Genomic DNA, 10,161 nt, shown 5'->3' with positions numbered 1-10,161 from the left:
TTGCGCCTAGATATGTAGGATCCATACAAGATTATGGAACAGGAAAGGAAATGTTGCTTATAGGTTACAACTTCCACCAGAGATGAGTGCAATATTTGATGTCTTCCATGTTTCCCAGTTGAAGAAATGTCTTCGTATACCTGAAGAAGCTATTGCACCCACCAACATAAAGCTTCAATCGAATTTGACCTATGAAGAAAAGCCAATCCGAGTGTTAGAAGAGATGGAAAGAGTAACATGGAGTAAGATCATTAAGTTCTATAAGGTGGTGTAGGAACAATCACAGTGAACAAGATGCTACGTGGGAACGGAGGATTATTTACGAGAGGTTTATCCCTGCCTTTTCCAAGAATGGTAGGTCTTGCAAATCTCGAGACTGAGATTTTTATAAGGGGGAGGGGTTGTAACACCCTAGGTGTTAGCCTTGCATAAATTGACTTGCATTGCATGAGCATGAGCATCATGCATTCATATTTGAGCTTTTCCAATTGAAACATGTGATTGAAACATTTGCAACATTTCTTGTATTTCATGTTTCCCTATATATATGCATATGATCCTGAGTGAATACATGTAAGTGATGGATGTGAGTCACTAAAACATATTAGCTACACTTATGATGACTGGTGGAACAATGTTCATGAAGATCATTTTGACTAATTAAGTACTCAAGTGATGCTATGCATGTGGACCTGGATAGCTCTTATGTGACCAACACATGAAATGAGTGTGTGACCTTACAAATAGATTAAACATGTTTAGAAGATCATTATGAACAACTTTGGTATTCATGGTTAAGGGTAATTTGGTCACTAAGCCAAAGTTTAAGTGTATACCATTATTTGAATGTAGCATGTTTGACCCAGTTTGAACTATGTGCTAGAGACTTTGCATGGAGGTGGTCACTAAAGCAAAGTTATAGTATTTGATAAGGGAAACAACTTTTATTCTTGGGTCATAGACTGGTTTAGCTCCTAACATGCTTGAATTAGGCTCACAAGAATCATCAATTCCTTGTTTTCAACACTTAGCAAATTTTCTAAGTCGTAAACCCTAACAGTGATGACCAGCTCAACTTTGGGATGAAATAACTTGAGTTTGGTTGAGAATTAGGGCATGAGTTCTAAATAGAAATTGTAGCTGGTACATTGAGCTACAACTTTGATTCAGCTTGTGCATGCTAATGCTCCATGGATTAAGAGATCGAGCTTCGTCAAATCTCATTGTCAGGCTCGGGTTCAGGCACTGATCGACACCGCACGCCGCCTCTATCATGGCTGACCATGGATAGAGCATGGCCGTCGCGTGGTAACCGTCGACCGACGCCTAGCCTCGATGCCGCACGCTGGCAGCCCTTATCTGCACTGCACCGCGCTCCATTCTCCACTGCACTCCCGTCAGCGCTCTCACTCCCCTATGCTAGCTTTGCCTCTTCGCCGTGGAACCAAGCCGTGCCGCCTGAGCACAGCATCACCTCTGCCGTCGTCTCGCGTGCGCTCCACCTGCACCACCACCGTCTCCATCTCGCCCGTAGCTGCGCCACATCCACCTCCACCGCCTCGATGTTTTGGCTGAGTCAATTGCGCTTCGGTGAGGGTGTATTGCCTTTTTTCCCCTCTCGCTGGAACCTCGGCCGCCATAGCCGCCTCCACGGCAAGCTTGCCACCGCTCGGCTCGCATGTGCTTTTTCTTCTGGTTTTTAGTGTTAGAGCTTGGTTAGGATGAGTATTTGCTTGTGCTATGATGTTATCCTCCCTTAGTGGTCCTGCCGGTGCGGAACACGATGACCCGCGCCGCCGCGTTCTGACCTCCGCGCCACCACGCCAGTGGCCATGCTTCGTCGGAGCTTCTCAAGCCGCCTAGGTTGCCTAGATAGGTTCGCATGGTCACCGTATTGCTGTAGCGCGCCTCGCCTGGCTTCGCCGTGGCCGGTCATGACCGGCGAACCGCTGAACATCGCCGTCGTGCCGCCATGGCCGGCGCCGAGCATGCTCCGCCCACCCTCCACTGCCACCACCTAGGTCGTTCGACGCGCGCTGCTCCAGTAGATCACGTAGGTTCACTTGTCCCCGTCGGCGAGCTCACCGGCGATGAGCCATGGCCAGGACCGCGTCAAAGCAGCGTCGCTGCCCTGTTCTTGTTTCACTGACATGTGGGGTCACTGACCAGCGGGTCCCAGCTGAGAGTGACTGTGAAGCTTTAGGATAGTTCATTTATTTCCTATTTTTGTATGCAACTTTGAAAATTTATAAGTTGAGCTATAGAGATCCAAAATTTGTGAACCAAATTTTGTAGTGTTCCTTAGGAATGAAAAATATGATATTAGCAATTGTAGTAAAGTTTCTGGAAGGTTTAAAATGAAACTTGAAATGTGTTTTCAAATATATGTAAACTTTGTTTAATTTATATCTAGAGTTCCTTTGCTCTAAAAATTATGAAATTTATGTGGTGAGCTATTCTTGACAAGTATAAGCTCTGGTAAAAATTTGAGGGTCAGTGCATGAATAGATATTTAGTTATAGATTTTCATTTTATAATTAGGTGATCCTTGTATGATTTTGTATAAATTATTTATGAACCCAATATTCATGAAATTTATTGGAGGATGTCCTAGTACCATATGGATGCTAAGAAAAATATAAAATATGTTGCTTGACACTGTTCACTAGGGTTTTCTATTTATGCTATTTTAAGCCTTTGTGCCTTGTCATTTTTGCATAGGATGTTTTCCTTGGTAAAATAGCATGAAACTTTTACAGTAGTCTACTGATAGCACTAGTAAGCCACTGTAAGTTTTTAAGAATTTATAATGCACCTTTGGTATATGTTTTTTATTTACCCTAATTATTTAATTAAATTAAGAAAGACAATTAAATAATTAGATTGTGATTAAGCATAATGTTTTCTATGGTTCTTATGATGCATAATAACTATTGATATCAATGGTAAGGCTTATAAGCCATTGATTGTATACAAATAACAAATTATCGCTTTATCCTTCAAATACAAGACTACATGTATAGTTTTCATTGTGTGGACGATTTCATATGGATAATGGTCTCTCCTGTAAAACTTGTTAATAACAAAGTTGTAGATAAGTTACTAATCTACCTTGTGTTAAATTTTCACAACCATCAGACTTGGGCGATTTGAGTTCTAGGTGATAGAAGTTTGCTGTCCGAAAGGTTTACTTTCTAGACAGATTTGATTGAATGATTTGTTTGTCCTAATTTAACTCTTGAATCACAGTGAGAGTATTAAAGGAAAGTTGTAGATAATTTTATAAGCCTTTCCAGAAAGTCCAAGATCACCATATTTGGATAAGTAGAACTTTAGTTATGAGTAAAACAAGTAGCTGATGTTTTGTGATATAGTAAATACATTGTTGAAGTAGTGATTAAATAATCAAGAAGAGATATACACATACTCAGTAAAATGTGATGCACTTGTTATTACTTTAACACCATGTTGTTAAGAATGCTTGTAAGAATCCATTCATCATGTATCATCATACTATACTTGTCAACCTGTATGCATTCGCAATATCTTATGCCATACTCATGCATCTAGAATCGACAGAGGAGATAACATTGCTGGAGTTCGACGAACGAGAAGAAGGGGACCAGCAGGAGATTCCTCAAGCCGCAGCTTCCGAAGGCGAGGAGCAGAACCTAGAAGAGCTTCCGAAGTGCCCTAATCACCGCCTCACTTTCTTTCTGAAAGGCAAGCCCCGGAGCATTCCAAGTCTCCCAGTATTTTACAAAATATTACTTGAGTCCTTTATGATTGATGAATTAGGTTATAAGAGTTGATTGGAACCACTGATGCATATAAATTCCTTGTCCAGAAAAGTACCTTTAACCCTATATAGGTCCAGGATCGAATATATGCTTAGCCATGCTTAGACCGGTAGAAGTCGGGTGATTTCCTGTCACCTGCGAGATATAGGTGGATACCGAAGTATGGTTTGCTATATTTGCTATCGTGGAAAAGAACCATGGGGTAAAAGTAAATCAAGTCCGGGAAGAGTCTATGGTTGGTTGACTCATGTGATTCCGTCTGTGCCGATTAAGGACCATACCGTTGTTGGCACTTCTAACAAGATTGAACACATGCCTATCACTTAGCTGGCCGGATAACTCGTTCCGACCGTGAAGCCGAGTAACTCAACTCAGGGCGGGCCCTGCTCTGTAAGAGTGCGCACTCTGGATGATAGTAAGGATGTGCGGGGAGCCAGACTGAGCCCAAGGGCAGGCTGGGCCTAAACGTCCTGGCATTTGGTTGTCCCTAATTGTGCGGCGTTGGGCGAACCCGCGAAATGTGTACTTGAGTTGTACCAAAGGTGACCTAAGGCTACCGTGGCTGGTAGACCCGGGTTTGTGTTAGGAATAAATTCCCAGCTGGTTAAAAACAATTCAAATCGCCGTCTCTCCCGGATAGTGAGAAACTTGGCTAGCCCCAACATCATAGTAACTGTATTATGAAATATGATGGTTCAGATGAGCATGGAATTACAATACCTGCTATGGTTACTATTGAATGCTCTTAAATGATATACCACATGTTTGGCACATGCTAGTTGCTAATTTAGAGATGGATATTCATAATTAACTTGATAACAGAATTATAATTGTATAACTGAGTTAATCGCTTTTTATGCAAAATGTCGTTAAGCTATATCCACTTATACAACATTGCATGATCCTTGGAGTCATTTTATTTCTGATTTATGACGAGTAAGTCTAGCTGAGTACCTTCTCGTGCTCAGGGTTTATTTCCCATTGTTGCAGATGGCACTGTGTATCATGGTTATTGCAAGAGTTGCTTTCTATCCCGCTATGAATGAGGAGTAAGCCTTGGGCAGGCTTCTTTATTAATCCCTCTACATGCTTTTGTGGACTGTGATCGTATGTTCGCACTGTATCAAAACTATGTTGGCAAATGATACTGTCAAACTTAATTTGCTTCCGCTTTTATCCATTAAACTTGGTTTGTAATAACTTTGTTTCACTACTCTAATGATGGAAACGTATCTGTGAACTTTATGTAATATGCGACATGTATGTTGAATCCTGTACTATCTTGGTTGTTGTAAATCGTTTATCGAGACCCGTCGTGGTACTCGACGGACTACCGGGTTTATATGGGTTCAAGTATGACAGTGCGACCGCTTGCAGGCTGCCATTGTACTTGTACTCTTATAAATTGGTCGGTCCTGCGACACTTTATCGGCCTCATCATGGTCCGGAGCAAGATTTTGTGCTGCAGGAAGTTGACGATGGGCTGTCACGAATTCCCCAGTCCCCATTCGCCCTCTCCTTGTTACCGGCTGTTTACGAATTAACGTTTAGGATAACACTACATATAAATGAGTTTTTATTATTTATTTAGAATAACTGGAATACTTGTATGGGCCAAGCCTATTTACTCTAACAATACTTGCATATACACTACTTAGCTAGAGGAATTTAGACATCAAAGGGTAAAATTTAATAGATATAATCATTGGTACCAGGATGATGTTCATGTTTCAGTTCATGTATGATTAACAGGCAAGGGCATTTCGGGCATTCACTTGAGCTGTTAAGCTAGCTCAGGAAAATAGCGAAGACTGTCAGACATGTTGTTTGGCATGCAAGCAAGCAGCAAGCTGGTTCTCTTCTGAGGCCATGCAGCACTCCACACAAAAAGTCCCCAAACGTATTCGACTGGAACGTTTCATCTCAGTCTTGGAGTGCTAGATTCTGTCTCCATTCTCAGTCGCCTGAGCAGCCGAACCTTCTCTCCTACGCCTGCAAATCAGGAACCAACGATGCCGGGCATCCACCGCTACACCGCCGTGCTGGTACTGCTCACCATCAGCACCCGCCTCCTGCTGCTGGCCGCGGCGTGGCCGGCATTGCCCGACCCATCGTCGCTCGAGCCGTCGCTGCTTTTCCCGTCCGCGGGCGCCACCACCTGGCCAACGCAGCCCCAGTCAGCCGGGGGCGCCTCCACAATCCCGGCCTTCCCGGAGCAGTCAGAGGCCGCTGCGGCCGCTGCCACCTCCGTCTGCCAGCTCACCCCGTCGCCTCCGCTCCTTCCCGCTGTCCTAGCATCCTGCAACGCCAATGCCGGCGGGAGCAAGGGGGCGCTCCCGCCGCGGCTAAGATGCTGCCCGGCGCTCGCCGCGTGGCTGTACGCTGCGTACGCGCCCACCGCGCTCTCGGGCCGCGGTGTCGGAGAAGCGTCAGTGGCCGCGTCGGCGGAGGCCGCCGCCGTGGTGGACATGCCAGTGCTGCCGGACGACGCGGAGGAGTGCGCGGGCGCGGCGGACCGTGCGCTGCGGGCGGCCGGGGCGGCGCTCCCGCGGCCGCATGGGGGCGGGAGCACCAGCACTGGCAACGGGACGGCAGCGTGCGACGTGGCGTTCTGCTACTGTGGGGTGAGGCTGCGGCGGCCTGCGTGCGCGGCGCCGGAGGGCAGGATGGCGAGGAGATTGGAGAGGGACTGCGCGCTGCCGGGGCTCGCCGGCTGCTCCAGGTGCCTCCGGGCGCTCAACAAGGTGAGACACACAAGAGCTTTCTCTTCTTTTTCCCTTGATGCTTCTTGTCTGCTGCATTGGAATGTGCGCTTGCCAACTTACCATCTTTTTCTAATGGGGAATATGCTGAATTGGAATTGCTCATTGAATTTTGCATCTACTTAAAATGTTGAATTGGAAATCAATGGAATTGCTCATGAAGAATATGTTTTTATGGTCTTTAGCTGTCAATGTGTGAACCTTTTAACTACTGTTTTAAGCTCTATATAAAACGGCAAAAAATAGTATAGTATCGCATCCAATATGTTTTAAAAGATATTTGGATGGCATCTTCTGTTCATGGAATGCTTATGTACTATCCTAAACTAAACTATCAGAAGTGGCTTCTCCATTACATTAGTATATTGCATTCTCCTATCTAGACATCTTTGTATATCATAGCATCTGTATCATCAACCGTGTGTGCCCCACATTCAGAGGAATGTTGAGGAAAATAGATGTGACCATGTAACTTGGTAGATCCAGGTATTTTGTATGACATGTTGTATGAACCCTTACTTGAGAAGCATGACAAACCTGTAGCTTTCAATATCTTGGAAGATATAAAAAGCTAATGTGGAATGTATATCCGTGACAATCGACAAATAGGCGGTCCCAGTATTTATTGATACCAAACAAAATACGGGGAAAATGCCATGAAGAGTTCACAACATCTCCAGTACGAACTTATTAGTAGAATGGTAAGTAATAAAACAGAGTACCCCACGCAGATCGCTCCCCTAGTAAGCTGTGTAGCGTAACTGTAAGTCTCCAGGAGAATTTGTTTCTGCAAGTCAGAAAGAGTTTATTGTGTTTCTGAACCAAGTACAGATTGAACATTATGAAAAAAAATTCATTGTGAGCAGCTGATGCTTCTCATGTACTAGCTAGCAGGGGAATGTTCTAGCTGCTCTAATAGTTTTAATTGCCTTCTATTGTCCTTTAGCTGTGCACTCATCAATATTTGGGTATTTTTATTTTGCCTAGCACCTGAAATTTTCTCTGCTTGCATGCTTTAGCTTACTTATGTGGTCTAAAGTTTTTGTGAGGTTGGCTAAACTTTGTATAACACATTAAATCTCTTATTTGGATCACTAAGAATTAAACTGGCCTAAAGTTTAGACCATGGAATCCAACACAGGACCAATAAAGTGTTGCAAAAATTTAAAAATATTTTTAAGGGGGGGGGGGGGGGGGGGGGGGTCGATATCTGGAATTTTAGTTACACCATCTATACATAGAAATTACACCCAAAAATCGGGATATATGACTCTAAGTATCACGACTACAATTTAAATCTTGTATAAGGTGATTATACTAGTGGTAAACAAAGGTTAGGTGGCAGAGGCCATAGAAACACTCGAATGTTGTTTTCCTCCACCGCATACACGCTACTACATAAGAACACGAAAGAGTAAGAGAAAATTCAGGTGTGCCTAGTAGAATCCAACATCTGGGTCTGACATATGTGGCAACCCGATCAATGCTAGTCCAAACTGGCAGTAGAGGCTCTATCAAAAAGAAAGGAAAAGTTTTAGTGATGAAAGCTTCAAGCAAAATCTTATATACTCACTCGTTCTAAATTATAAGATATTTTGACTTTTCTATATATATTACTTCTACTATTTATTTGAACATAGTGTATATCTAAGTATATAACAAAAAATATATATCTCTTATAATTTGGAATAGAGAGATTTTGGCATCAAAGAATAAGCTTTACCCACTGACAGATGCCTGTTACTTTATACTAGTATATATAATCGGCAGACTTGCACTGTGTGAAATGGATTAGATAAAGAGTAACTGCATGCTAGTAGTTACTAGAGTATGTTCACAGAGTAGATCACAGTAGCAGCTGCACGTGAATTGCCTAACTGAAGTGCCCTCGAATGATGAGATTTGTAGCGAGAAATCCGGGGTTCAAGGATGTGTAGGGCCTGGAGCATGATCTGCTCCAGAACACCACTCCGGGACCTTTATTCTCAGTTTCACTTTGGCCGTTGCCTTCACCATTCAGCGTCTGGACTCGAGATGCTCCTTTCCTTTCGACTGCTTTTTTTTTTCACCTAAAAAGCATCACGGTCACAGAGCCTCCATTAACCCCTCGGGACTGGACCGAATCATCTGCTTTGCTACTAATCTGACCGTGAGCTTTACGACCGTGAAGGACGACAAAGATGTCAAGCCCATCTCATGCGAAATGATCTGCTGCCTTGTTTTTACTATTACTCGTTTTTTGAGAAACAACTTTGACTAAATATATATTAAAAATATTAATATTTATGATACATAATTAGTACCATTAGATAGATATTTGAATTTATTTTTTTAATAAATTTATTTTGAGATAGAAATATTACACGTATTTTTTATAAATCGAGTTAAAATCATGGGACACAAATATATTTAGGGACGGTACGACGTTGCGGCATGGACGCACCGTCACCATGCGTGATCACATCACGTGAGGTTTCAGAGTTCCCAAGAAAGAAGCAGTGCCAGTAGCCGTGCGCCAACTGTTCCGAGAGCGAGGGCACGAGGACTGGACCGCCATTGCCATGGCCGGATGGCCCGTCCACTCTCGTGTCCTTTTACCTCCACAGCTCCACAGGAATCTCGGTCCTTTCGTAATGTAAAGAAGAAAAAAAAAGGTCGCTGTGAATTTCTTACTGAGTCATTGTACTTGGTTTCCTGGGCTGCAGCTGGGTGGGAGGAGCAACGCCACGTCGTCGGCGTCGGCGAAGGCCAAGCAGGAGCAGCGCGAGGACTGCCACCTCATGGGCCTGGACGTGGCTGCTGAATCGGAACGCCACGCGCCACCGTGAGGCGGCCACGGCGGTCATCCAGGCGCTCATGGCGGCCGACGAGGCCGGCGCGGGCCACCCGCCCACCTGCTCGCTCCCCGCCGACGATGAGCTGCCTGTGGCCGTCGGCTCCTCGCAGATTAACGCCGCCACGTCCGCATCGATATCTTCCGCCGTTGGCAGCCTGCTTCTGGTGTTGCTTGGTGCTGCCTTCGTCTCCTTGTCCTGCCGCTTCTAATAAAATGCACCATGTTCGGCCGATCCAGTTGTGGCTGATTTCTACTGATTCAATAGTGTTCGGTGCATCGCATGGTCTCTTTGTTCCTACTAGTACATTTTTAGTTTTTTTCGGTGTAGTTCAGACAAGATTTAGAGTTAAGATGTTGGGTGGACCTCGTTAATGCTGTAATTACATGTTTTATCCTTCACCTCATTGTGGTGGCATGAATGAATCTCACGTAGATTCCATCTTAATCAGGATACATAAAATTCGTGTGCTAGACATCCTATTATCGTGAACATGCAGGAGTCTCGTTACTTGTTTTGCATTAGTCTTAGCCTGCATTAGACACCTTATGTAGTATAATCCAAACCAGCATAAATATATGCAGCGTCTTCGTGTCTAGTTTTTGTGCACAGAAAAGCCGCATTTAATAAAATTATGTTTAGTTGTTTACGTTTTGTTACATGTAGTCATCTCCATGTTCTAGTTGAAGACTCAAGTTTCTCCATGTTCTAGTTGAGGACTCAAGTTTTTAGAAGAGGTACAGGGGATGAGAACATTTCTTTTTT

The 10,161-nt window shown here is 44.0% G+C and overlaps 1 pseudogene; it reads left to right on the top strand.

Moving 5' to 3' along the window:
• Positions 1-5,607: 5,607 nt before the first annotated feature.
• LOC136521587 (uncharacterized GPI-anchored protein At4g28100-like) lies at positions 5,608-9,946 on the top strand (annotated as a pseudogene).
• The last annotated feature ends 215 nt before the right edge of the window (positions 9,947-10,161 follow it).

This window comes from Miscanthus floridulus, chromosome 18 (genome assembly GCF_019320115.1).
Source record: "Miscanthus floridulus cultivar M001 chromosome 18, ASM1932011v1, whole genome shotgun sequence".
In the NCBI taxonomy this organism is placed as follows: domain Eukaryota; kingdom Viridiplantae; phylum Streptophyta; class Magnoliopsida; order Poales; family Poaceae; genus Miscanthus; species Miscanthus floridulus.
This window is presented reverse-complemented; position numbering and strand designations above follow the sequence as displayed.